Genomic DNA, 26170 nt, shown 5'->3' with positions numbered 1-26170 from the left:
GATAAAGTAAATAAGGAGTATATATTAGCCATCATGATAATGTACATACAGAGTGTATATTAGTCCTCAAGATAATGTCCTTAAGGAATATGTATTAGCCCTCATGATAATGTACATATAGAGTGTATTTATTCCTCATAAGAATGTATATAAGGAGGGTATATTAGTTCTCATGATAATGTACACATGGAGTGTATATTAATCCTCATGATAATATGCATGCAGAGTACATATTAGGCATCATGATAATGTACATAATGAGTTTATATTAGCCCTCATGATAATGCATATACAGAGTGTATATTAGTCCTCATGATAATGTGCATACAGAGTATATATTAGCCCTCATGATAATGTATATAAGGAGTATACATTAGTCCTCAGGACAATGTACATAAGGAGTATATTTTAGACCTCATGATAATGTATTTAAGGAATTTATATTAGCCCTCATGATAATGTACATAAGTAGTATATATCAGCTCTCATGATAATGTACATAAGGAGTGCATATTAGCCCTCGTGGTAATGTACATATGGAATATTTATTAGCACTCATGATAATTTACATAAGAAGAGTATATTAGCCCTCATGATAAAGTATATAAGGAGTGTATATTAGCCCTCATGATAATGTACATACAGAGTGTATATTTGTCCTCATCCTAAAGTGCATAATGAGTGCATATTAGCCCTCATGATAATGTACATAAGGAGTACATATCAACCCTCATGATAATGTACATAAGGAGTATATATTAGCCCTCATGAGAATGTGCATATATTAGCCCTCATTATAATGTACATAAGCAGTATATATTAGCCCTCATGATAATGTACATCAGGAGTATATATTAGTCCTCATGATAATGTGCATAAGGAGTACATATTAGCCCTCATGATAATGTGCATGAGGATTAAATATTAGCCCTCATGATAATGTACATAAGGAGTATATATTAGCCCTCATCATAATGTACATAAGGGTATATATAAGTCATCATGATAATTTACATAAGGAGTATATATTAGCCCTCACGATAATGTACATACAGGGTGTATATTAACCCTTATGATAATGTATATAAGGAGTATATATTAGCCTTCATGATGATGTATGTACAAAGTGTATGTTAGCCCTGATGATAATATATATAAGGAGTATACATTTGCCCTCATGATAATGTACATACAGAGTGTATGTTAGCCCTCAAGATAATGCACCTAAGGAGTATATATAAGCCCTCATGATAACATATATAAGGAGTGTATATTAGCCTTCATGATAAAGTAAATAACGATTATATATTAGCCCTCATGATAATGTACATACAGAGTGTATATTAACCCTTATGATAATGTATATAAGGAGTATATATTAGCCCTCATGATAATGTACGTACAAAGTGTATGTTAGCCCTGATGATAATATATATAAGGAGTATACATTTGCCCTCATGATAATGTACATACAGAGTGTATATTAGCCCTCAAGATAATGCACATAAGGAGTATATATTAGCCCTCATGATAACATATATAAGGAGTCTATATTAGCCTTCATGAGAAAGTAAATAATGAGAATATATTAGCCATCCTGATAATGTACATACAGAGTGTATATTAGTCCTCATGATAATGTCCATAAGGAGTATGTATTAGCCCTCATGATAATGTACATATAGAGTGTATATTATACCTCATAAGAATGTACATAAGGAGTGTATATTAGCCCTCATGATAATGTACACATGGAGTGTATATTAGTCCTCATGATAATGTGCATGCAGAGTACATATTAGCCCTCATGATAATGTACATAAGCATTTTATATTAGCCCTCATGATAATGCACATACAGAGTGTAAATTAGTCCTCATAATAATGTGCATACAGAGTATATATTAGCCCTCATGGTAATGTACATAAAGAGTATACATTAGTCCTCAGGGCAATGTACATAAGGAGTATATTTTAGACCTCATGATAATGTACTTCAGGACTTTATATTAGCCCTAATGATAATGTACATAAGGAGTATATATTAGCCCTCATTAAATGTACATCCAGAGTGTATATTAGCCCTCATGATAATGTACATAAGTAATATATATCAGCCCTCATGATAATGTACATAAGGAGTGCATATTAGCCCTCATGGTAATGTACATATGGAGTATTTATTAGCCCTCATGATAATTTACATAAGGAGAGTATATTAGCCCTCATGATAACGTATATCAGGAGTGTATATTAGCCCTCATGATAATGTACATACAGAGTGTATATTTGTCCTCATCCTAAAGTGCATAAGGTGTGTATGTACGTATGGAGTATTTATTAGCCCTCATGATAATTTACATAAGGAGAGTATATTAGCCCTCATGATAATGTATATAAGGAGTATATATTAGCCCTCATGATAATGTACATACGGAGTGTATATTTGTTCTCATCCTAAAGTGCATAAGGAGTGTATATTAGCCCTCATGATAATGTACATAAGGAGTACATATCAGCCCTCATGATAATGTACATAAGGAGTATATATTAGTACTCATGACAATGTGCATAAGGAGTATATATTAGCCCTCATGATAATGTACATAAGCAGTATATATTAGTCCTCATGATAATGTGCATAAGGTGTACATATTAACCCTCAAGATAATGTGCATAAGGAGTATATATTAGCCCTCATGATAATGTACATCAGGAGTATATATTAGTGCTCATGATAATGTGCATAAGGAGTACATACTAGCCCTCATGATAATGTACATAAGGAGTATATATTGGCCCTCATGATAATGTACATAAGGGTATATATTAGCCATCATGATAATTTACATAAGGGGTAAATATTAGCCCTCACGATAACGTATATAAGGAGTGTATATTAGCCTTCATGATAAAGTAAATAAGGAGTATATATTAGCCATCATGATAATGTACATAAAGAAGGTATATTAGTCCTCATGATAATGTCCATAAGGAGTATATATATATTAGCCCTCATGTTAATATACATAAGGAGTATATGTTAGTCATCATGATAATGTGCACATGGAGTGTATATTTGCCCACATGATAATGTACATACAGAGTATATATTATCCCTCATGATAATGGACATAAGGAGTATATATTAGCCCTTATGATAATGTACATAAGGAGTATATATTAACCCTCCTGTAAATGTACATTCAGAGTATATATTAGCCCTCATGATAATGTACATTAGGAGTATATATTAGTCCTCATGATAAATTACATACGGAGTATATATTAGCCCTCAGGATAATGTGCATAACGGATATATATTAGCCCTCATGATAATGTACATAAGGAGTGTATATTAGCCCTCATGATATTGTATATAAGGAGTGTATATTTGCCCTCATGGTAATGTCCATTTGATGTGTATATTAGCCCTTATGAAAACGTATATAAGGAGTATGTAATAGCCCTCTTCATAATGTACATCTGAAGTGTATATTAGCCCTCATGATAATGTACATAAGGAGTATATATCAGCCCTCATGATAATGTAGATACAGAGTGTAAATTAGCTCTCATGATAATGTATAAAAGAAGTGTATATTAGCCCTCATAATAACGTACATAAGGAGTGTATATTAGCCCTCATGATAATATACATAAGGAGTATATATAACCCCTCATGATAATGTATATAAGGAGTGTAAATTAGCCATCATCATAATCCACATAAGAATTATATATTAGCCCTCATGATAATGTACATAAGGAGTATATATTAGCCCTCATGATAATGTACATACAGAGTGTATATTAACCCTTATGATAATGTATATAAGGAGTATATATTAGCCCTCATGATAATGTACGTACAAAGTGTATGCTAGCCCTGATGATAATGTATATAAGGAGTATACATTTGCCCTCATGATAATGTACATACAGAGTGTATATTAGCCCTCAAGATAATGCACATAAGGAGTATATATTAGCCCTCATGATAACGTATATAAGGAGTGTATATTAGCCTTCATGATAAAGTAAATAAGGATTACATATTAGCCATCATGATAATGTACATACAGAGTGTATATTAGTCCTCACGATAATGTCTTTAAGGAATATGTATTAGCCCTCATGATAATGTACATATAGAGTGTATTTATAACTCATAAGAATGTACATAAGGAGGGTATATTAGCCCTCATGATAATGTACACATGAAGTGTATATTAATCCCCATGATAATATGCATGCAGAGCACATATTAGGCCTCATGATAATGTACATAAGGAGTTTATATTAGCCCTCATGATAATGCACATAGAGAGTGTATATTAGTCCTCATGATAATGTGCATACAGAGTATATATTAGCCCTCATGGTAATGTACATAAGGAGTATACATTAGTCCTCAGGACAATGTACATAAGGAGTATATTTTAGACCTCATGATAATGTATTTAAGGACTTTATATTAGCCCTCATGATAATGTACATAAGGAGTATATATTAGCCCTCATTAAATGTACATCCAGAGTGCATATTAGCCCTCATGATAATGTACATAAGTAGTATATATCAGCTCTCATGATAATGTACATAAGGAGTGCATATTAGCCCTCATGGTAATGTACATGTGGAATATTTATTAGCCCTCAAGATAATTTACATAAGGAGAGTATATTAGCCATCATGATAACGTATATAAGGAGTGTATATTAGCCCTCATGATAATGTACATACAGTGTGTATATTTGTCCTCATCCTAAAGTGCATAATGAGTGTATATTAGCCCTCATGATAATGTACATAAGGAGTACATATCAGCCCTCATGATAATGTACATAAGTAGTATATATTAGCCTTCATGAGAATGTGCATAAGGAGTATATATATTAGCCCTCATGATAATGTGCATAAGCAGTATATATTAGTACTCATGATAATGTGCATAAGGTGTACATATTAACCCTCAAGACAATGTGCTTAAGGGGTATATATTAACCCTCATGATAATGTACATCAGGAGTATATATTAGTCCTCATGATAATGTGCATATTAGCTCTCATGTTAATGTGCATGAGGATTAAATATTAGCCCTCATGATAACGTACATAAGGAGTATATATTAACCCTCATGACAATGTACATAAGGGTATATATAAGCCATCATGATAATTTACATAAGGAGTATATATTAGCCCTCGCGATAACATATATAAGGAGTGTATATTAGCCTTCATGATAAAGTAAATAAGGAGAATATCTTAGCCATCATGATAATGTACATACAGAGTGTATATTAGTCCTCATGATAATGTCCATAAGGAGTATATATATTAGCCCTCATGTTAATGTACATAAGGAGTATATGTTAGTCGTCATGATAATGTGCACATGGAGTGTATATTAGCCCACATGATAATGTACATACAGAGTATATATTATCCCTCATGATAATGTACATAAGGAGTATATGTTAGTCCTTATGATAATGTACATAAGGAGTATATATTAGTCCTCCTGTAAATGTACATTCAGGGTATATATTAGCCATCATGATAATGTACATAAGGAGTATATATTAGTCCTCATGATAAATTACATACAGAGTATATATTAGCCCTCAGGATATTGTGCATAAGGAGTGTATATTAGCCTTCAGGATAATGTGCATAAGGAATATATATTAGCCCTCATGATAATGTACATAAGGAGTGTATATTAGCCCTCATGATATTGTATATAAGGAGTGTATATTCGCCCTCATGATAATGTCCATTTGGTGTGTATATTAGCCCTTATGATAACGTATATAAGGAGTATGTAATAGCCCTCTTGATAATGTACATATGAAGTGTATATTAGCCCTCATGATAATGTACATAAGGAGTATATATTAGCCCTCATGATAATGTACATATGGAGTGTATATTAGCCCTCCTGATAATGTACATAAGGAGTATATACTAGCCCTCATGATAATGTACATATGGAGTGTATATTAGTCTTCATGATAATGTAGATACAGAGTGTATATTAGCCCTCATGATAATGTACATAAGGAGTACATATTAGTCCTCATGATAATGTACATACAGAGTGTATATTAGCTCTCATGATAATGTATATAAGAAGTGTATATTAGCCCTCATAATAACGTACATAAGGAGTGTATATTAGCCCTCATGATAATGTACATAAGGAGTATATATAACCCCTCATGATAATGTACATAAGGAGTGTATATTAGCCCTCATCATAATGCACATAAGGATTATATATTAGCCCTCATGATAATGTACATAAGGAGTATATATTAGCCCTCATGATAATGTACATAAGGCGTATATATTAGCCCTCATGATAATGTACATACAGGGTGTATATTAACCCTTATGGTAATGTATGTACAAAGTGGATGTTAGCCCTGATGATAATATATATATGGAGTATATATTTGCCCTCATGATAACGTGCATACAGAGTGTATATTAGCCCTCAAGATAATGCACCTAAGGAGTACATATTAGCCCTCATGATAACGTATAAAAGGATTGTATATTAGCCTTCATGATAAAGTAAATAAGGAGTATATATTAGCCGTCATGATAATGTACATACAGAGAGTATATTAGTCCTCAGGACAATGTACATAAGGAGTATATTTTAGACCTCATGATAATGTACTTAAGAACTTTTATTAGCCCTCATGATAATGTACATAAGGAGTATATATTAGCCCTCATTAAATTTACATCCAGAGTGTATATTAGCCCTCATGATAATGAACGTAAGTAGTATATATCAGCCCTCTTGATAATGTACATAAGGAGTGCGTATTAGCCCTCATGGTAATGTACATATGGAGTATATATTAGCCCTGATGATAATTTACATAAGGAGACTATATTAGCCCTCATAATAACGTACATAAGGAGTGTATATTAGCCCTCATGATAATGTACATAAGGAGTATATATAACCCCTCATGATAATATACATAAGGAGTGTATATTAGCTCTCATCATAATGCACATAAGGATTATATATTAGCCCTCATGATAGTGTACATAAGGATTATATATTAGCCCTCATGATAGTGTACATAAGGAGTATATATTAGCCCTCATGATAATGTACATAAGGCATATATATTAGCCCTCATGATAATGTACATACAGAGTGTATATTAACCCTTATGATAACGTATATAAGGAGTATGTATTGGCCTTCGTGATAATGTACGTACAGAGTATATGTTAGCCCTAATGATAATATATACAAGGAGTATACATTTGCCCTCATGATAATGTTCATACAGAGTGTACATTAGCCCTCAAGATAATGCACATAAGGAGTATATATTAGCCCTCATTATAACGTATATAAGGAGTATATATTAGCCTTCATGATAATGTACATACAGAGTGTTTATTAGTCCTCATTATAATTTCCATAAGGAGTATATATATTAGCCCTCATGATAATGCACATAAGGAGTATATATTAGCCCTCTTGATAATGTACATACAGAGTATTTATTAGCCCTCATGATAATGTGCATAAGAAGTATATATTAGCCCTCACGATAATGTACATACAGAGAATAAAGTAGCCCTCATTATAATGTGCATAAGGAGTATATATATATATATATATATTAGCCCTCATGATAATGTGCATAAGAAGTATATATTAGTCGTCATGATAATGTGCCCAAGGAGTGTATATTAGCCCATATGATAATGTACATGCAGAGTATATATTATCCCTCATGATAATGTAAATAAGGAGTGTATATTAGCCCTTATGATAATGTACATAAGGAGTATATATTAGCCCTCCTGTAAATGTACATACAGAGTATATATTAGCCCTCATGATAATGTACATAAGGAGTATATGTTAGCCCTCATGATAATGGACATACAGAGTATATATCAGCCCTCATGATAATGTACATAAGGAGTATATATTAGTCCTCATGATAATTTACATACAGAGTATATATTAGCTCTCATGATAATGTGCATAAGGAGTGTATATTAGCCCTCTTGATAATGTACATAAGGAGTGTATATTAGCCCTCATGATAATGTACATACAGAGTATATATCAGCCCTCATGATAGTGCACATAAGGAGTATATATTAGCCCACATCATAATGTACATATGGAGTGTATATTAGTCCTCATGATAATGTGTGTACAGAGTATATATTAGCCCTCGCGATAACGTACTTAAGGAATATATATTCGCCCTCATGATAACGTACATAAGGAGTGTATATTAGCCTTCTTGATTTTGTATATAAGGAGTGTATAGTCACCCTCATGATAATGTCCATTTGGTGTGTATATTAGCCCTTATGATAACGTATATAAGGAGTATGTATATATGGAGTGCATATTAGCCCTCATGATACTGTACATAAGGAGTATATATTAGTCCTCATGATAATGTACATACGGATTGTATATTAGCCCTCATGATAATGTACACAAGGAGTATATATTAGCCCTCATGATAATGTACATATGGAGTGTATATTAGCCCTCCTAATAATGTACTTAAGGAGAATATACTAGCCCTCATGATAATGTACATATGGAGTGTATATTAGCCCTCACGATAATGTACATAAGAAGTACATATTAGTCCTCATGATAGTGTACATACAGTGTGTGTACAGCCCTCATGATAATGTATATAAGAAGTGTATATTAGTCCTCATAATACTGTACAAAAGGAATGTATATTAGCCCTCATGATAATATAAGTAAGGAATATATATAACCCCTCATGATAATGTACCTAAGGAGTGTATATTAGCCCTCATGATAATGCATGTGAAGATTATATATTAGCTCTCATAATAATGTACATAAGGAGTATATATTAGCCCTCATGATAATCTACATAAGGCATATATATTAGCCTTCATGATAATGTACATACAGAGTGTATATTAACCCTTATGATAATGTATATAAGGAGTATATATTAGCCCTCATGATAATGTACATACAGAGTGTATGTTAGCCCTGATGATAATATATATAAGGAGTATACATTTGCCCTCATGATAATGTACATAAGGAGTATATATTAGCCCTCATGATAACGTATATAATGAGTATATATTAGCCTTCATGATAATGTACATACAGAGTGTATATTAGTCCTCATTATAATTTCCCTAAGGAACTATAGTATAAGTATATATTAGCCCTCATGATAATGCACATAAGGAGTATATATTAGCCCTCTTGATAATGTACATAAGGAGTATATATTAGCCCTCATGATAATGTTCATTTGGTGTGTATATTAGCCCTTATGATAATGTATATAAGGAGTGTATATTAGCCTTCATGATAAAGTAAATAAGGAGTATATATTAGCCATCATGATAATGTACATACAGAGTGTATATTAGTCCTCATGATAATGTCCATAAGGAGTAAATATATTAGCCCTCATGATAATGTACATAAGGAGTATATATTAGCCCTATTGATAATGTACATTCAGAGTATATATTAGCCCTCATGATAATGTGCATAAGGAGTGTATATTAGTCCTTATGATAATGTACATACAGAGTATATATTAGCCCTCATTATGATGTGCATAAAGAGTATATATATTAGCCCTCATGATAATGTGCATAAGAAGTATATGTTAGCCCTCATGGTAATGGACATACAGAGTATATATTAGCCCTCATGATAATGTACATAAGGAGTATATGTTAGCCCTCATGGTAATGGACATACAGAGTATATATTAGCCCTCATGATAATGTACAAAAGGAGTATATATTAGCCCTCATGATAATGTACATACAGAGTATATATTAGTCCTCATGATAATGTACATAAGGAGTGTATATTAGCTCTCATGATGATGTACATACAGAGTATATATATTAGTATTAGCCCTCATGACAATGTACATAAGGAGTACATGTTAGCCCTCATGGTAATGGACATACAGAGTGAGTATAAAGGATATTGCTGAATGGCAAAGGGGAAAAAGACAATAACTGATCAAAAGCTGGAGACATTTTTACAAACAACAAACAGTATATATATAATCCAATCTACATTAGGCAGAGCCCCTCCTTAACACTCTTCAAGAGAAACCTTGATGAGTGGATGGGAAACAGAAAATTTACCCCGGGGATCACTGCAGTGGCTCTGCTGGACAGAAGCACAGGGAACAAATGGCTCTGCTGGATAGAGGCACAGGGAACAAATTTAAGGGGGCATTGAAAGCCAACACATTCTGGCTAGGCTTACAGATGTCCTCGGGCAGATAGCCTAGTACTTACCTATGAACCTATATATATATATATATATCCCTGTAAAACATAAAACTGACAGACAGATACCAAATATCCACTAGTGGTACAGGTCTATTAACGAGTTACACCTTAAAAAAGAAACATTGCTGGAATTTTTAGCACAACTTCCCAGTCCTACATAATAAATCCAAGTCTACACATTCCTTGGTCATAACCAGAAATAGAGTACTATGTAGCCTTTTATATGTAAACTGATGACGTTAGCTCCAAGTTGGATGGAATATAGAAATACATTATGAAGACTATCACAGGGATTACAGTTTATATAGAGATGGCATACAAATATAAAACTGATGACCTGTTATGCATTTCCTTGGGGATTAGGTTTATGCCTCTCTCACACACAAAACAACAGTTTATTTATAGATGCTTGGAATTATAATACTCATATAAAGGAAATTTACTTTACAACCACAAATGCTGTCTAGTTACAATAAGGTCTTACACTCCTTTAAAAAAAAAAAAAAAAGCTTTTGATATACAAATAATTTAGCGTATGTCAAGTTAGGTCCTTTTACCTCTGAATCTATACATATAAGAAAATGCAATAAACAAGGATGTCTGTCCCATGTCACCGATTCAATTTGCTCTGGCTATTGAAATATTGGCAGATTCAATTCATAACAATATAAAAATTAAAGGAATAGATGTTTATGAACAATACAATTCTAAAGTAATGCTTTTTGCTGATGGCATATTACTACTAACATTATCTAATACAAAAAGACATTAGAATAATTTGATGTATTAATTGACAAATTTCACATGACTTCAGGACTCCATTTCAATAAATCAAAATCTAAATTTTTATTTTAAAATAAAAAAAAGAACTGCAGACTAAGGGGATCACATCATGGGGAAACAAAAATCTACCTTAAAATATCTAGGAATTGAGTTATGCAAGGATAATAATGAATTAGTCTCAAAAAATTACAATAATATCATCAATACAATTAAAATCTCTGTGGAAAAATGAAACAAAATAGTAGTAACATTTGAAGACAGACTACAGTTAATAAAAATGGTTTTACTGCCCAAGATCCTATATATAGCCTTGGCAATACAACTGTTAACAGAAAGGAATATACTTAAAGAAATGAATATACTTAAAGAAATAAATTCATACCTAATAACATATTTATGGTTTCCCAAAAGAAACAGAAATACATAATATCAGACCATGAAAACAGGGAGGATTAAACTTTCCTGATATAGGAACATATATAAAAGCATCAATATCTAAAACAATCTCAGATTGGATAAGTCCAAATTACTCTGCAAATAGGAAATAATTACTAATTGTGATATCAATAAATGAATTTGATTTACAAAAAAATTTCAAATAACAGATAAAAACAATTTGCCATGGCACATATTATGTATTAGTATGCAATATAACATAACTAAACCCACTAAAACTCGTATGATTAATTACATTGACTGATTTAGGAAAATTATTAATGCAAATATAGATTTAAAAATCTGGTTTGATCTTTTAACACCATTTATAGTCACAAAGAACTTTCCACATAAAATACATAGAAAAATTATTAATTCCTGGGAACAGAAAGGATTTGTTTGTTGGCTTCAATGTATCAAAGAACTAAAAGTTTTAGAGATGCAAGTAATAAAAACAACATACAAAATTCCACAACAGGACTGGCTAACTTTACAGAGTATTCTGTCATATTCGCAAGATTTAAGTAGAATAATTAACAATTCTTCATTTAAAGAAAAACCTAAATTTACGAAATACATACATGAAATCATATATAATGACTTTGACATAGGAAACAGTATTTAAAAATTTTACAAAATATTGATAAACTATAAAACAACACCCAAAACCTCATATTGGAAATATATAACAAAAGGACATTCAATACAGTTAACTGAAGATATTAAAACAAATATCTTATTATCGATAAAAATACACATCCTTTACACAATACTGGAAAGTTTTTAATTGGGAATGCTTGCACAGAGCATTCTTAACCCCAGACAGAATCAATAAAATTAGTTCTTCCATAAAAGGAATATGTTGGAATTGTCAGCAAGTACACAATGCAGACTGGAATCACATTTTCTTTGATTGTGTTAAAATAAAGCCATTTTGGAACGGTATTAATAACTTTCTACAAGCTTTATTTAATGAATCATTTTACTTAACTAAAGCTCTTGTATTATTAAATGTGAATGAAGGTCCTCATTTGAATAGGTCAAACATGTATCTAGTATGGACTATACTTGCAATTTCAAGGAAATGTATAACAAGAAGATGGAATGCAAACACAATACCAACTTTGGAAGAAATCTTCAGCCTACAGAAGACCACAGTATTATTGGAAATTAAAATTAAAGAACTAAGAATTTATCCAAAGCCATTTATCAACAACACTAGGGAAAAATCTTATAATTGATTGACACTATACTATAACTGATCAGACACTCGTGCTAATTGATTGGACATATTTATAAAGTAACTGTATACATTAAGATCTGTTATAGTGTCAGGCTAATGTAAATAGTGCACATAGGTACTTAAGTTGTTATGTATAGATACTATGGAATTCATTCAAATGTATTTGAAAAATAAAAAAAAAACATTTTTTGAGGGAAAAAAAGCTTTTGGACAATTTTGTGGGGGTAACTTTATAATCCACTTGCAGTAGGACCCAGCTTCCTGTCTAGCTTGAACTAGGGCTTTGTGCCTGAAAACTAATAAACACTATAACTTTGAACTAGTCTTGTTTGAGCTTCTGACCTAGAGTAGATGGTCTAGAAGTGAGGTAAGTCAGACAAACAGATGGCAAACTTTGCCCTATGTAGAAAAGGATCTCGGTAGATAACTGACAGTCCAATTAAAGGCTGTAAGCATAGGCTTGTTCCTTTCCTGTGTTGTAAGATACAGCTACTGACAACATCATATGTAGCCTACAGCACAGTCACCCTGTCCTTAGAACTGGAAGTGTAATGACAAAAAAATGAGCAGTACTGAAAAAGCAAGCTCATCATCTTGATGGTTTTTGACAGCTCTAGAAATCTTTTCAACATACTATTGCATCAGTATATCATGATTAAAAGCAAACAAAAAATATACAGTTAGCCCTGTAATGCTGCAAAGGTAATTTTCATGTAAAGAAAGCAGTTTGATGGCCTGCATATGGCAAATGACAGCTGTTACATTAAAGAACTACTCCATGTAATGATACGTAGTAAGCTATTGGTTAACATGTTGAAAATGGTAGTTAAAGTCAAGAAGATATGTTTTTCAAATTAAATGCATGCTCATAACTGGCAAGTATTTTCAAAACACTTAAATTAGGACACCGCCATGTGAAGTTCATCATTATGTTTGTATAGTTCAGTCCCTAAGAGACATGCAAAGTCATTATGCACAGCCACCATCTGGGGATTGTGAAAAACAAACATTTTATTTATGGTTTTATTTGGAACAATACTGACAGATCAGCATTTTGAAGATCTGAGTTTAACAATATACAGTTAAAAGCCTCATGGAAACACATTGCAGCTCTTGTATGTTTGTGACTGGCTCCAAGACAGTGAAGGTGTCTCTCTGACTCAGGGAAAGAAAGTCTTGTGCTTCATATGTAACCATGTCTGAAAGCTTTTACAGCTATAATGGATGTGATAGCTGAGGAGACAAAAGTTGGACTATTCTCTTCAATTTAATACATACTGAGGAGAAAAACGATTTTCTGTGTGCAAGTGCAACATGTTGGTTCAGTCAGAGAGTTGTTGAAGGCCAGTATGTAAATGAATAAAAGATCAATGTGATTTGCCACCAATAACAATGTTAACCAGTTATGTTAAACCTCATTTAGATATTGTCAACATCTGACTGTCAGAACTTGGGTTGTCACTGGTGCTGTGATCTGCAGTGAAGTCACAGGACTTGGAGAAGAGGAAAAAGCTGTTTCTTATTTTATGCAAATGTGTCCTTTTCTCCAAGGTTGTACATCCTCAAAGGCAGTATACATAATGGGACTGGTGGTTGGGGGGCAAAGGTACAACCTCCTGAAAATTGATTTTTAGTGTTCTGTACTGGCTTGTATAGCAATTTGTTGTTATTATTACTGTTTATTCAATTTGGACATTGTTGTTGTTTTTCTTTTGGCTTTTCCCAGTTAGGGGTCGCAACAGCGTTACTCCAGTCTGCTAATGATTGGCAGTAGATTTTTTATAGGTGCTGAGGTGCAAGCTCAACGCGCAACCTTCAATGAAGGCACACCCATTCTACGCACGTCTTTCGAACGCCACTCGATCTTGGGGAGGACATGCAGACTCCACACAGAAGGCGCTCCAGCCGAGAATCGAACAGGAGAACCTCTTGCTGTGAGGCAACAACAACCGCTGCACCACTGCGGCTTCAATTGTAATTGTGATATTTTGCATCTCCTAAAATAAATTCAATGTTTCAAAGTAAATCCTTGCAGTGATATCACATATTAGGAGTGAAACAGCCAATCATGATTCAGCATTCTTGTCAATTGCTATCAAGTTTATGCTAAGTGGTTTAATGTCTCATAACATATTTCATATTTGATATCCCAACTTTACTGACTAGTTAATAAACAAAACCTATTTTGCTCACCTCCTAGCAAAGTCACAAATGCAGAGTACATTAAGACAAAGCCAAAAGGATAGTAACAAAACAGAGCAATTATTTTAGGTTGGCATCCAGCTGCAAAGCAATATACTGCACAGTGGTAGAGAATAAAAGTAACTTTCAAGATTAACCTTGGCGACTGGATAGGCATTCAAAAATTTGAGACCTGAGTGAGCATTCTCATCATCTCTATCAGCCTGCCTTGTGTGTTATTCACTGATACAAGCTATAATACAGGGTTTTCAGACTGTGCTAATAATGGTCAGAAAACTGACCTACAAATATTCACCTGTGAGGATAAGATCAAATGAAAAGAAGAAGCAATTCTGAAACTAAGGCTTATAAAATGTAAAGTGAGGATAAGGAGAAGCACTGTAAGGAAGCATAATTTAGAATATGTCTCTCACAATGCTGTGCTACAGCTTTCATGGATGTCTTTTGGTCATAGTAACCATTGGCTTATTGTATTGTTTCTCATTTAAGTCATATGCTATATTTGTACATTTATGATTTTGTATATATGTTTAAGGCTTAAGATAATGGTACATTGCAAAACAACTTTTCTTTCCTTGCCTTTACAGTGATATTTGTTATTCAAATGGACTGCTGCAATAAAAGCAACAACGTATCCAATGTAACTAGACCGAAGTTATAAAATAATAAAATGTTATAACCTCATCCACATTTCTTTATTCGAACTACCAAACAGATACAACTGGTAAGCGCTTTCATTCCTATCATGGAACTTCTTCAGACCAAGTTGCACTAACTAAAACCATAATAAATACATTTAATAAGTATCACGTGACTACAACCTATAATGATTTAACCCCTTCCTTTTCAGGACAACTTTGTAATTTTCCCTTTCATTCATTCCCAGGAAATTACATGCATTCAACTTAATCTGCCAACATTTCTTTTTTCTTTCAGCTGTTCCCATTAGGGATTGCCACAGCGGATCATCTGTTACCATTTCCTTCTGTCCTCTGCATCTTGCTCTGTCACACCAACCACCTGCATGTCCTCTCTCACCACCTCCATAAACCCTAACTTAGGCCTCCCTCTTTTCCTTTTACCTGGCATATCCATCCTTAGCATCCTTTTCCCAATATACCCAGCATCCCTCCTCAGCACATGTCCAAACCAATGCAATCTCGTCTCTCTGACTTTGTCTCCAAACCGTCCAACCTGGGCTGACCCCTCTAATATATTTATTCCTAATCCTGTTTAACCTTGTCACACCCAGTGCAAATTTTAACATCTTTAACTCTGCCACATCCAGCTCTGACTCCTGCCTTTTTGTCAATGCCACCGTCTCCAACCCATACAACATAGCTGGTCTCACTACCCTCTTGTAGACCTTCCTTTTCACTCTTACTGGTATTCGTCTGTCACAAATCACTCCTTTTCCACCCTGCCTGTACTCTCTTCTTCACCTCTCTTCCATACTCACCATTACTCTGAACTGTTGATCCCAAGTATTTAAACTCATCCACCTTCGCCACCTCTACTCCCTGCATCTTCTCCATTCCTCTATACTCCCTCTCATTCACACACATATATTCTGTCTTAGTCCTGCTGATCTTCATTCCTCTCCTCTCTAAAGCATATCTCCATCTCTCCAGGGTCTCCTCCACCTGTTCCCTACTCTCACTACAGATCATAATGTCATCTGCAAGCATCAGAGTCCACAGGGACTCCTGTCTGATCTCATCTGTCAACCTGTCCATCACCACTGCAAATAAGAAAGGGCTCAGAGCTGATCCTTGATGTAATCCCAATTCCACCTTAAATGCATCTGTCACTCCCACTGCAGATCTCACTGCTGTCACACCACCCTTGTACATATCCTGTACCACGCTTACATACTTCTCTGCCACTCCTGACTTCCTCATATAATACAACAACTCCTCTCTAGGCACCCTGTCATATGCTTTCTCTAAGTCCACAAAGACACAATGCAAGTCCTTCTGACCATCTCTGTACTTCTCCATCAACACTCTCAGAGCAAACATTGCATCTGTAGTGCTCTTTCCTGGCATGAAGCCATACTGCTGATCACTAATCATCACCTCCCTTCTTAACCTAGCTTCTACTACTCTTTCCCATAATTTCATGCTGTGACTGATCAGTTTTATCTCTCTGTAGTTACTACAGCTCTGCACTTCACCCTTATTCTTAACAATCGGTACCAAAACACTTTTTCTCCACATTTCAGCATCCACTCACTTTCCAAGATTTCATTAAAGAATCTGTTTAAAAATTCCACTGCCATTTCTCCTAAACACCTCCAAACTTCTACAGGTATGTCATCTGGACCAACAGCCTTTCCATTCTTCATCTTCTTCATAGCTATCCTTACTTCCTCCTTGCTAATTTGTTGCACTTCCTGATTCACTATCCCCACATCATCCAACTTTCTCTCTCTCTCTCTCTCATTCTCTTCATTCATCAGCCGCTCAAAGTACTCTTTCCATCTGTTCAACACACTCTCCTCGCTTGTGAGTATGTTTCTCTCATTATCCTTTATCACCTTTACCTGCTGCACATCTTTCCTAGCTCGGTCAATCTGTCTAGCCAATTGGTGCAGGCCATTTTCTCCCTCCTTAGTGTCTATCCTTTCATACAACTCTCCATACGCCTTATCTTTAGCCTTTGCCACCTCTCTCTTTGCCATGCACCTCATCTCCTTATACTTCTGTATACTTTCTTCATCTCTCTGACAATCCCACTTCTTCTTCATCAGCCTCTTTCTCTGTATACTCTCTTGTACTTCCTCATTCCACTACCAGGTCTCCTTGTCCTTCTTCCTCTGTCCAGATGTCACACCAAGCACCTTTCTAGCAGTCTCCCGTACTAGCTCTGCTGTAGTTACCCAGCTGCTCGGTAACTCTTCACTGCCACCCAGTGCCTGTCTGAACTCCACCTCACAATCACCCTTTTTCAGTTTCCACCATTTGATCCTTGGTGCTGCCCTCACACTCCTCCTCCTCTTCTTGATCACCAACGTCATTCTACAGATCACCATTCTATGCTGCCTAACTACATTTTCCCCCATCACCACTTTACAGTCTCCAATCTCCTTCAAACTGGCCCTCCCGCATAGGATATAATCCACCTGTGTGCATCTCCCTCCACTATTGTATGTCACCCTATGCTCCTCCCTCTTGTTAAAATATGTATTCACCACAGCCATGTCCATCCTTTTTGCAAAACCCACTACCATCTGACCTTCTGCATTCCTTTCCCGAACACCATACCTACCCATCACCTCCTCATCTCCTCTATTCCCTTCAACAACATGCCCATTGAAATCTGCTCTGATCACCACTCTCTCACCCTTGGATACAGTCATCACCACTTCGTCCAACTCACTCCAAAATTTTCTTTCTCATCCATTGCACACCCAACTTGCAGAGCATATGCATTAACAACATTCATCATTACACCATCAATTTCCAGCTTCATTAACATCACTCTATCTGACACTCTTTTCACCTCCAAAACAGTCTTGGCATACTGTTCCTTCAGGATAACCCCAACCCCCATTTCTCCTCCCATCCACACCATGATAGAACAATTTGAACCCGCCTCCAATACACCTGGCTTTACTTCCCTTCCACCTGGTCTCTTGCACACACAATATATCAACTCTGTCCATCATATCAGCTAGCTCTCTCCTTATACCAGTCATACTGCCAACATTCAAAGTTCTTACCATCACTACCACAATCCTAATCTTTCTCCTCTCTTCCTGCATTCAGGCATGCCTTCCCCCTCTTTTTCTCCTTCTCTTCCTTTGGCCAACAGTAGCCCAATTTCTGCCAGCACCCTGTTGGCTAACAGTACTGGTGGCGGTCATTGTTAACCCAGGCCTCGACCAATCCGGTATGTAAATCTGTATTGTTTTCTGCATATCTCATTTGGCAAATGTTTTACGCCAGATGCCCTTCCTGACGCAACCCTCCCCATTTATCCGGGCTTGGGACCAGCACAAAGAAATGCACTGGCTTGTGCATCCTCAGTTAATCTGTCAACAATATTTCTTCCAATTTAATTCATCCTCTGCATCTAGCATAACATCATAATTCAATTCAATTCAATTTTCTGGGACTGGTGGTTTATAAATCTGCCAACAATTTAAAAGTTAGGATTTTGAAAAAATAGATGCAAAGCAACAGTTACCTACATTATAATAGTATGCATAAGAAAAGTCTTAAGAAAATCAAGCTTTGTTCCTTTGTGAGTATTCCCTAGTGCTCATGCTCCAAATGTCTTTTGAAAAGACACTATTATATCATATGTATTTACAGCAAGAGTTTCAGCTTTTGCATCAGGACCTGGAAGGAATATTTACAACAAGAGTTTCAGCTTTTTAATTAGGACCATGAAGAATAGACAGATTTTTCTCTTTAGCATACAAAGGATGGAAATTAAGAAGGGAGAACACTCTAAAACATTTCTTTTTTTAAGGCAAGTTAGAATGTCCATAACCCAAGTGGGATTTTTCATGAGTCTGGGGGGGGGGGGTGTTGAGGTGAATTGAGGGCACACATACACACTGGTTCTGATTTTACATATTTCATGAAAAAAAAAAAACGTTTTATAAGTTCATGGATTCATAGGAAATTATTAGGCCAGCAGTCCTCGAGCCTTTATAAGCTTAGCCATGTTAATTCCGGGTTGCCCTAATTGTTCTTGGTTAGATGGACATACTTTACAGATTAGCATTGACTACCCATTCCCATGAGTGTCATGGGTGCCACCTCTGGGGTGAACTTGTAATCGTCCATCCATTTGTTCAGGTTGTGCTTGAATTGGGTCATTGAGGAGCTCTGCTTCATATGAACTGGAAGTTTATTCCAGAGTAGAGGCAATCTCTGTCTCTCCAGCATGTTCTGTTAATCTCACTGGCAAGGTTGAGATCCCTAGAGCTAGTGACTCTTATGCCATTTGATTTGCAGATGTGCAGCTTTTCCATCAGGTCACGGTCAGAGACTGCTGTGTAGGCCAGGCACAAGTCACCTCTTAGTAGCCTATATTATACAGAGTACAGTGACAGGGCTTTCAGTCTAACCATATAGATCATGGTTTGGAAGCCCTGCATCTTCTTCCAGTTGCTGCAGGTGTCTGGTGAGATACATGCAGAAGGGAGCATTGTACTCTATTAATGGTCTGACTAGGGTTGAGTAAAGTGGGGTTATAACATCCTTAGATCTAGATGCAATGCCTTTACGTAAGAGATGTGCAGTGTAGAAGGCTGTCCTTACCACTGTGGAAACTTGATGGTCAAAGTTCAGATTGCTGTCTACCTGTGATCCCAGATCATGCACCACTGGGTTTGAACTTAGAGGGGTGCTGTTAATATTGTAATTATTGAGGTACTCTGCTTTGCCATATGGGATAATAGTGCACTTTTTTGCATTTAGTTTTAGACAGTGACTTTGGCACCAGTCATTTGTTTGTGTTAGCCCCTCTTGAAATACGTTAACAGTGTTGAGGGACTCAATTATTGCACCTTGTTTAGAATCATTAATGAACTTAGTAAGCCAAAGGCCATCTATTTTAGCCTGGATGTCTGAGAAATAGATTCCAAATAGTAAAGAGTCCAGTACAAGATCCTTGTGGTACGCTACTGTTGATGGATCTACTGGTAGAGGTAGCATCACCAACTTTGACAGTATGTGTTCTGTTGGTGAGCCAATTAGCTACCTATCTAGTGATGTAAGGATTAACACCTACCTGGGAGAGTTTATCAATGATACCCGAGTTGGGGATTGTGTCAAAGGCTTTGGCTAGGTCCAGATAGGTGGTATGTACTGTCTTACCTTCATCCAGGGCCTTTGTGACTATTTCAAAGAAGTCTACCAGGTTCAATAAGTATGATCTACCCTTAATAAAGCCAAACTGTGTAGTTCTAGAGTTTGAAGGTCACCTATGTCCTTGTTGATAAGGTCCATGTTGATTCTTTAAATGGCCTTGCAGATGAGCCTGGTTAGACTTATGGGTCTATAGTTCCCATGGTCGGTTGATGGCCCCCTTTATACAAGCGGATTACTGTTGCTGTTCTACATTCTGCTGGTAGAAAGGCAGTTCTCATGCTATGGTTAAAGAGAAAAGCAAGTGGGTCATCTAGGTCCTGTTTTGGATTGCTTAGCAAGCAACCTGGGATGTTATGTATTCCCACTGAAGCCATGTTTTTGGCCTTGAAGAGCACAGATATGACTTGATCTCTAGAGATACTAGGTAGAGAACTAGTATCAGGTATGCTTCATGGTATGGGTGGTGGGGAAGGGGGGTAAAGTTTGCACCAAATCTGTCAGCTAGCAGGTTGGCAATTTCCTCCAGTATAGTGTGAGTGGTACCATCTACTACCAATTCGGTACATAGCTGGGCACTCCTTTTTAGATTTTGGACATAGTTAAATAATGCCTTATGATTATCCTTGGCTAGTGATGCTATTTTAGCTTCATAATTAGCTTCAGAGGATTTTACAAAACTTCTGATTTGCTTGTTCACACTGTGGAGTGAATTCTTCCTATGCAGAGGCAGTTATCTCTTGTTCTTGGACAGTTTCTTCCTTTTGTTACACAATCTGTTTATACTAGATGTCCACTAAGGTTGCTTGTCTTTTCCAGAGGGCCTGGTTTTAATCTGGTCAAGTACAGCTGAGTCTGTACTGTTGCTAAGATAATTATACAGGACATTTGTGTACATCTCTGCATAAGAGTCATTATTGCCTGCGACTGCAGGGGGTATAAATCTTTTAGTAGGCTGTAGTTTGCTGTGGAGAAGTTTCTTAGTTTTTTTTTTGTTCCTTTGGGGGTGTGGGGTCCAATAGTTACTTTGAATGAGACTGATTTATGGTCTGACCTTACCAGGTAGAGCATCACCCAGGGGGCAGTGCAGTGCAGTGACCACCCATGTCGGTGAGTAGTATGTCAAGCACATTAGAGCCCCTTGTAGTGGTGCAGACTATCTGTTCCAGAGCATGTGCATTGACAAAGTTCAGGAACCTCTGGGTGAGCATGTTTGACCTCATTTATGTTACCCAGTTGATGGAGGGATAATTGAAATCTCCCATGACTAAGGTGTTGGGTTATATGGCGAGTGACTCCAGTAAGTCCAGGTAGACATTGTGCTTTTCCTGGTTCATGGAGGGGGACCTACAACTAGCAGTGATGTGGTAGGGTGTTTTGCCTATAGTTAATTGGGCATGAAGTAGTCCTGAACCATGTTTCAGTGACTGCACAGACATCAGCATCTTCCAAGGTGAGGAATGCTTCCAGCGAGTGCAGTTTCGTGTTTAGAATCCTTGTATTAAGCAGCAGAACCTTGAGTCTGTCTCGAGTGGATTTTCCTATTCTGGAAATGTTGTCATTTTGGTATTGCCTAAAAAAGGCACTATGGGGAGGAAAGCATCTTAGCCAGTATCCGAAAGCCTAAGCAAGACAAGTGCAGACCATCTCTGGCAAAGCAGCTTGGCCTGTTGACCATGTCTTCCCAGGCTGGCAAATACTGGATCCTCCTGGAATAACAGCAGAAGCTAAGCCAATTGTTGAAGTCATTGAGAGTTCAGGCATGTGTGTCTTCATGTAGTGCAGGGAGGTACATCTCAAGTCATTCACCCCAGAATGGACTATGACAGATTCATAACAGTACTTATTATTGAGTGAACTGTGTGCATACATGATCTGACAGATGCTGGCACTCAATAGGCAGCTGACTGGGACCTTCTCCTTGGCCAGCTTGGTGAAGAGATCATTTTTGTGTCTCACTATGGAGTCTCTTATAACCAACACATTAGGTTTTGAGGCATTTTGCCTTAGGGGCTTATTTGATGGGACAGTGATATGTGTGTTGTTATGTGCAGTGGTTTCTATACATGTTGAAGTGTGTGCAGATAATTTGTGCTTGGGAGGTCTGCGATACTTTGGTAGGCTTTTAATGAGTACCTCTGTGTATGTGAGTTTGTGTGTTTTGCCCTGAACTTGTGTGAAAGGTAAAGTGCATGAACTGACAACCTGTTTGATGCCTTGCTTTTTGTTACATGAGAGAATTGTTTCCAAATTGATAGTGCAATTACATCTCTCATCTATGGTATTTGTTTGTTTCTGGACTAAGTGGTTGTCAGTATATACAAGGCAATCACTACATTGCGCCAGGATACCCAAGTCAATCAGTCTGGCTGAAGGAATGGTGGGAAACTGATCAATAATGGCAGGTTTATACCATAGTACCACTGGGGAGTGGGTAAGTTAGATCAGTTTGTGATGTACGAATAACATAGGGGCTTATTCTGTTGCGGATTTAGGATGAAGAGCTGTTGCAATGCTGCTCAGTGTGCAGCTGAGCTACCTGCAGAACAACAAAGGACTTGGGAGGGCTCTACTGACAGATGTCTATGGAAAATTTAAGTTTCCAGGAGTTTGTGTCTATACAGGGCAGTGCTAACCCCCATTGTGTAATGAGTGGCTATGTGTAAACGCGAGGCTTAAATACAGGTGAAATTCAACAGTTTTAAGACAAACTATCAATGGGAAAGCCCCACACTGAGCATTTCTCTAGCAATCCTCAACTCAGATGAAACTTGAGCTATACACTTCTGACACAAGGGTGCAGGGAGGCTATCTTAATGTAAGACAGCTGGTTTAGAGCAAAGTGATACCAAACAGTCTAGATTCAGCTAGTCTGAATCTAGCCTATGCTATATAAGGTAGAAGTACAGAATTTCAAAGTGCAGCCAAAACAATGCAGACACAATCCACAAAAATGAAGCAGCAATTCAAATAAATACAGTTAAAGTGCAATACAGGCTTTAAATATACTTATTTTTCAGTTGCTTGCAGTGGATGCCTTGAATTTCAGTTCAGATGGAGTCCAGATATCTGGCTAAAGTCACCAAACTGTGAGCAGCTCTGGTTAACTGAGAGCAAACCTTTGCAAACGTGAGGCTTAAAAGCAGGTGAAATTTAACAGTTTTAATATAAACTATGTAGAATACTGATGACATCACCAATGAGAGTTCTGATTTAAAATAATTGTACACACCAAGTCATCTTACACAGTAACAGCAGAGTAAAGGCCTAAAGCTGAACAACTTAAATGTGTGTGTCTAAATCTGTAATATCTAATTAATACTTTAAGAAAAGTAAAATGCTGCAGAGATGCTTTGTGTGACTGATTACAAAATAAGAAGATATAGTCTGCTAGAATAATATGCTTTTGCACAAATGTGAATGCACAACAATCCTTGAAAATGCTGGGTACAATATACCTTCTTGTCTACAAATTTGGAAATTAAAATTTTAACAATTATGTCAAACTACAAAGGAAAATGCACTTTTTTAATTTTTTTTTTTTGGTATTTGAATTATGTCAAAACTGAAAGCTTTAGCTGACAACACTGGGACTAAACAGACTAACTGCAGTATGTATTTGGAATACACTAATCTAAAATGTTGATTCTTGCTGTATTATATATATATGGTATACAGTGCAACCCACACATTTAAGGTAACTGTTGCTGAGTATGAAGTCTAGGTTCTAGTCATCCTATGCATTTATACTCTACTTAACTACTGTATACCCAGGTTTCAGGCTTTTAACTACCAAACAGAAGCAAAACCCTTCCCAGAAACCATTTAGTGCTGCGCTTCAGATGATGTATTTCTGCTGCTTGGCTGCACAATAATAGTCTGGTAGTGCTGAAAGGAGAAAAAACAAAATGTGTTCATTAAAATTATGAACACCTCTTCCCTTGGTTCTTTCATTGTTTCTCTCTCTCTCTCTTTCTCTCTCACACACATACACATGTGCCTGGGGAGAAAGAGGACAAAATGGCCAATACAAGTGAATGATAACACAACTAGGTAGGATACCTATATGATGCTACTAAGTACAGAAACAACATTTAACTAGAAAAACTGTACCAGTTTAAATACTGTATCTGCTTCAGGGTTACCAGATTTCTGATGGGCCAGATAGGGACAAAAAAAAAAAAAGGTTGCAGTTCCGCATTAAACACAAGTACCTCCGTGTTTGATGATTTTTGATTGGCCCGTATGACGGTGTACGTGCCGATAAAAAAAAAAAAAAAAAAAAAAAAAAAATCACAAAACGGAGCTACTTCTGTTTAATGCAGAACTGCAGACCCTGTAGTCTAGAGATAGAAGGGACTGTAAATTTATCAGATATGCTCATCTCAGCTACATTTATAGGGAGTTTTTCTGTTTCTATTTCTACTTATTCTGGCAATATAGTTAAAAGAATAAAAGCTATGAGCTACTTATGAGCTTCATTGTGTAGAACAGAATTTGATTCCTTCAATGTTGACATCCCACCACATAAGTCTGAAAAAGTCACTTACCTATACAGTACTCCAAAGCTGCCAGTGAAAAGACGTGTCTGTGCTTAGAGATTTCCCTGGTTAACAAATCAATATATTTTATATAGATGTATAGAACTTTTTCTACACCAAGAGATCACTGAAATTTAGTTCTGATGCTATGGTACTATTAAAATGTTTTATGTATATGGTACTATTGTTTGAATTTATTGCTGCAGCTTGCATAGCTGGGCTGATCCATCTGTGGCAAAAAAGCAACTGCATATATTCTATTACCAAATTACACATTACAGAAATGCCACTACACTGGAACACGTTTGTATACTCATTTCATGTAACTGTACGTACACAGCATTTTGAAAACAATGTACAGAACTATGCCTTGGTTGTATTTAATAAATAGCTTATATCAATGGGAACATGCCTTGGCTATATTTAATAAATAGCTTATATGAATGGAGGCATGCTTTGGTTATATTTAATAAGTAACTTATATGAATGGAGGCATGCCTTTGTTATAGTTAATAAGTAACTTACATGAAAGGAGGCATACCTTGGTTGTATTCAACAAATAACTTATATGAATGAAGGCATGCTTTGGTTGTATTTAACAAATAACTTATATGAACGGAGGCATGCCTTGGTTGTATTTTATAAATAATGTATATGAATGGAGATATTCCTTGGTTGTATTTAATAAATAACTTATATGAGTGGAGGCATGCCTTGGTTATATTTAATAAGTAACTTACATGAAAGGAGGCATACCTTGGTTGTATTCAACAAATAACTTATATGAATGAAGGCATGCTTTGG

At 36.0% G+C, this 26170-nt stretch overlaps 1 protein-coding gene across 1 annotated transcript in view; it reads right to left on the bottom strand.

The window, feature by feature from the left end:
- Nucleotides 1–26170, bottom strand: part of GRIP1 (glutamate receptor interacting protein 1) — a 2220015-nt gene that overhangs the window by 859397 nt on the left and 1334448 nt on the right. The window lies entirely within an intron of this gene.

This window comes from Protopterus annectens, chromosome 11.part0 (assembly GCF_019279795.1).
Source record: "Protopterus annectens isolate FY-2018-M chromosome 11.part0, PAN1.0, whole genome shotgun sequence".
Lineage (NCBI taxonomy): Eukaryota > Metazoa > Chordata > Ceratodontiformes > Protopteridae > Protopterus > Protopterus annectens.
The sequence above is the reverse complement of the archived record's forward strand: the minus strand, read 5'-3'. Positions and strand labels throughout refer to the sequence as shown.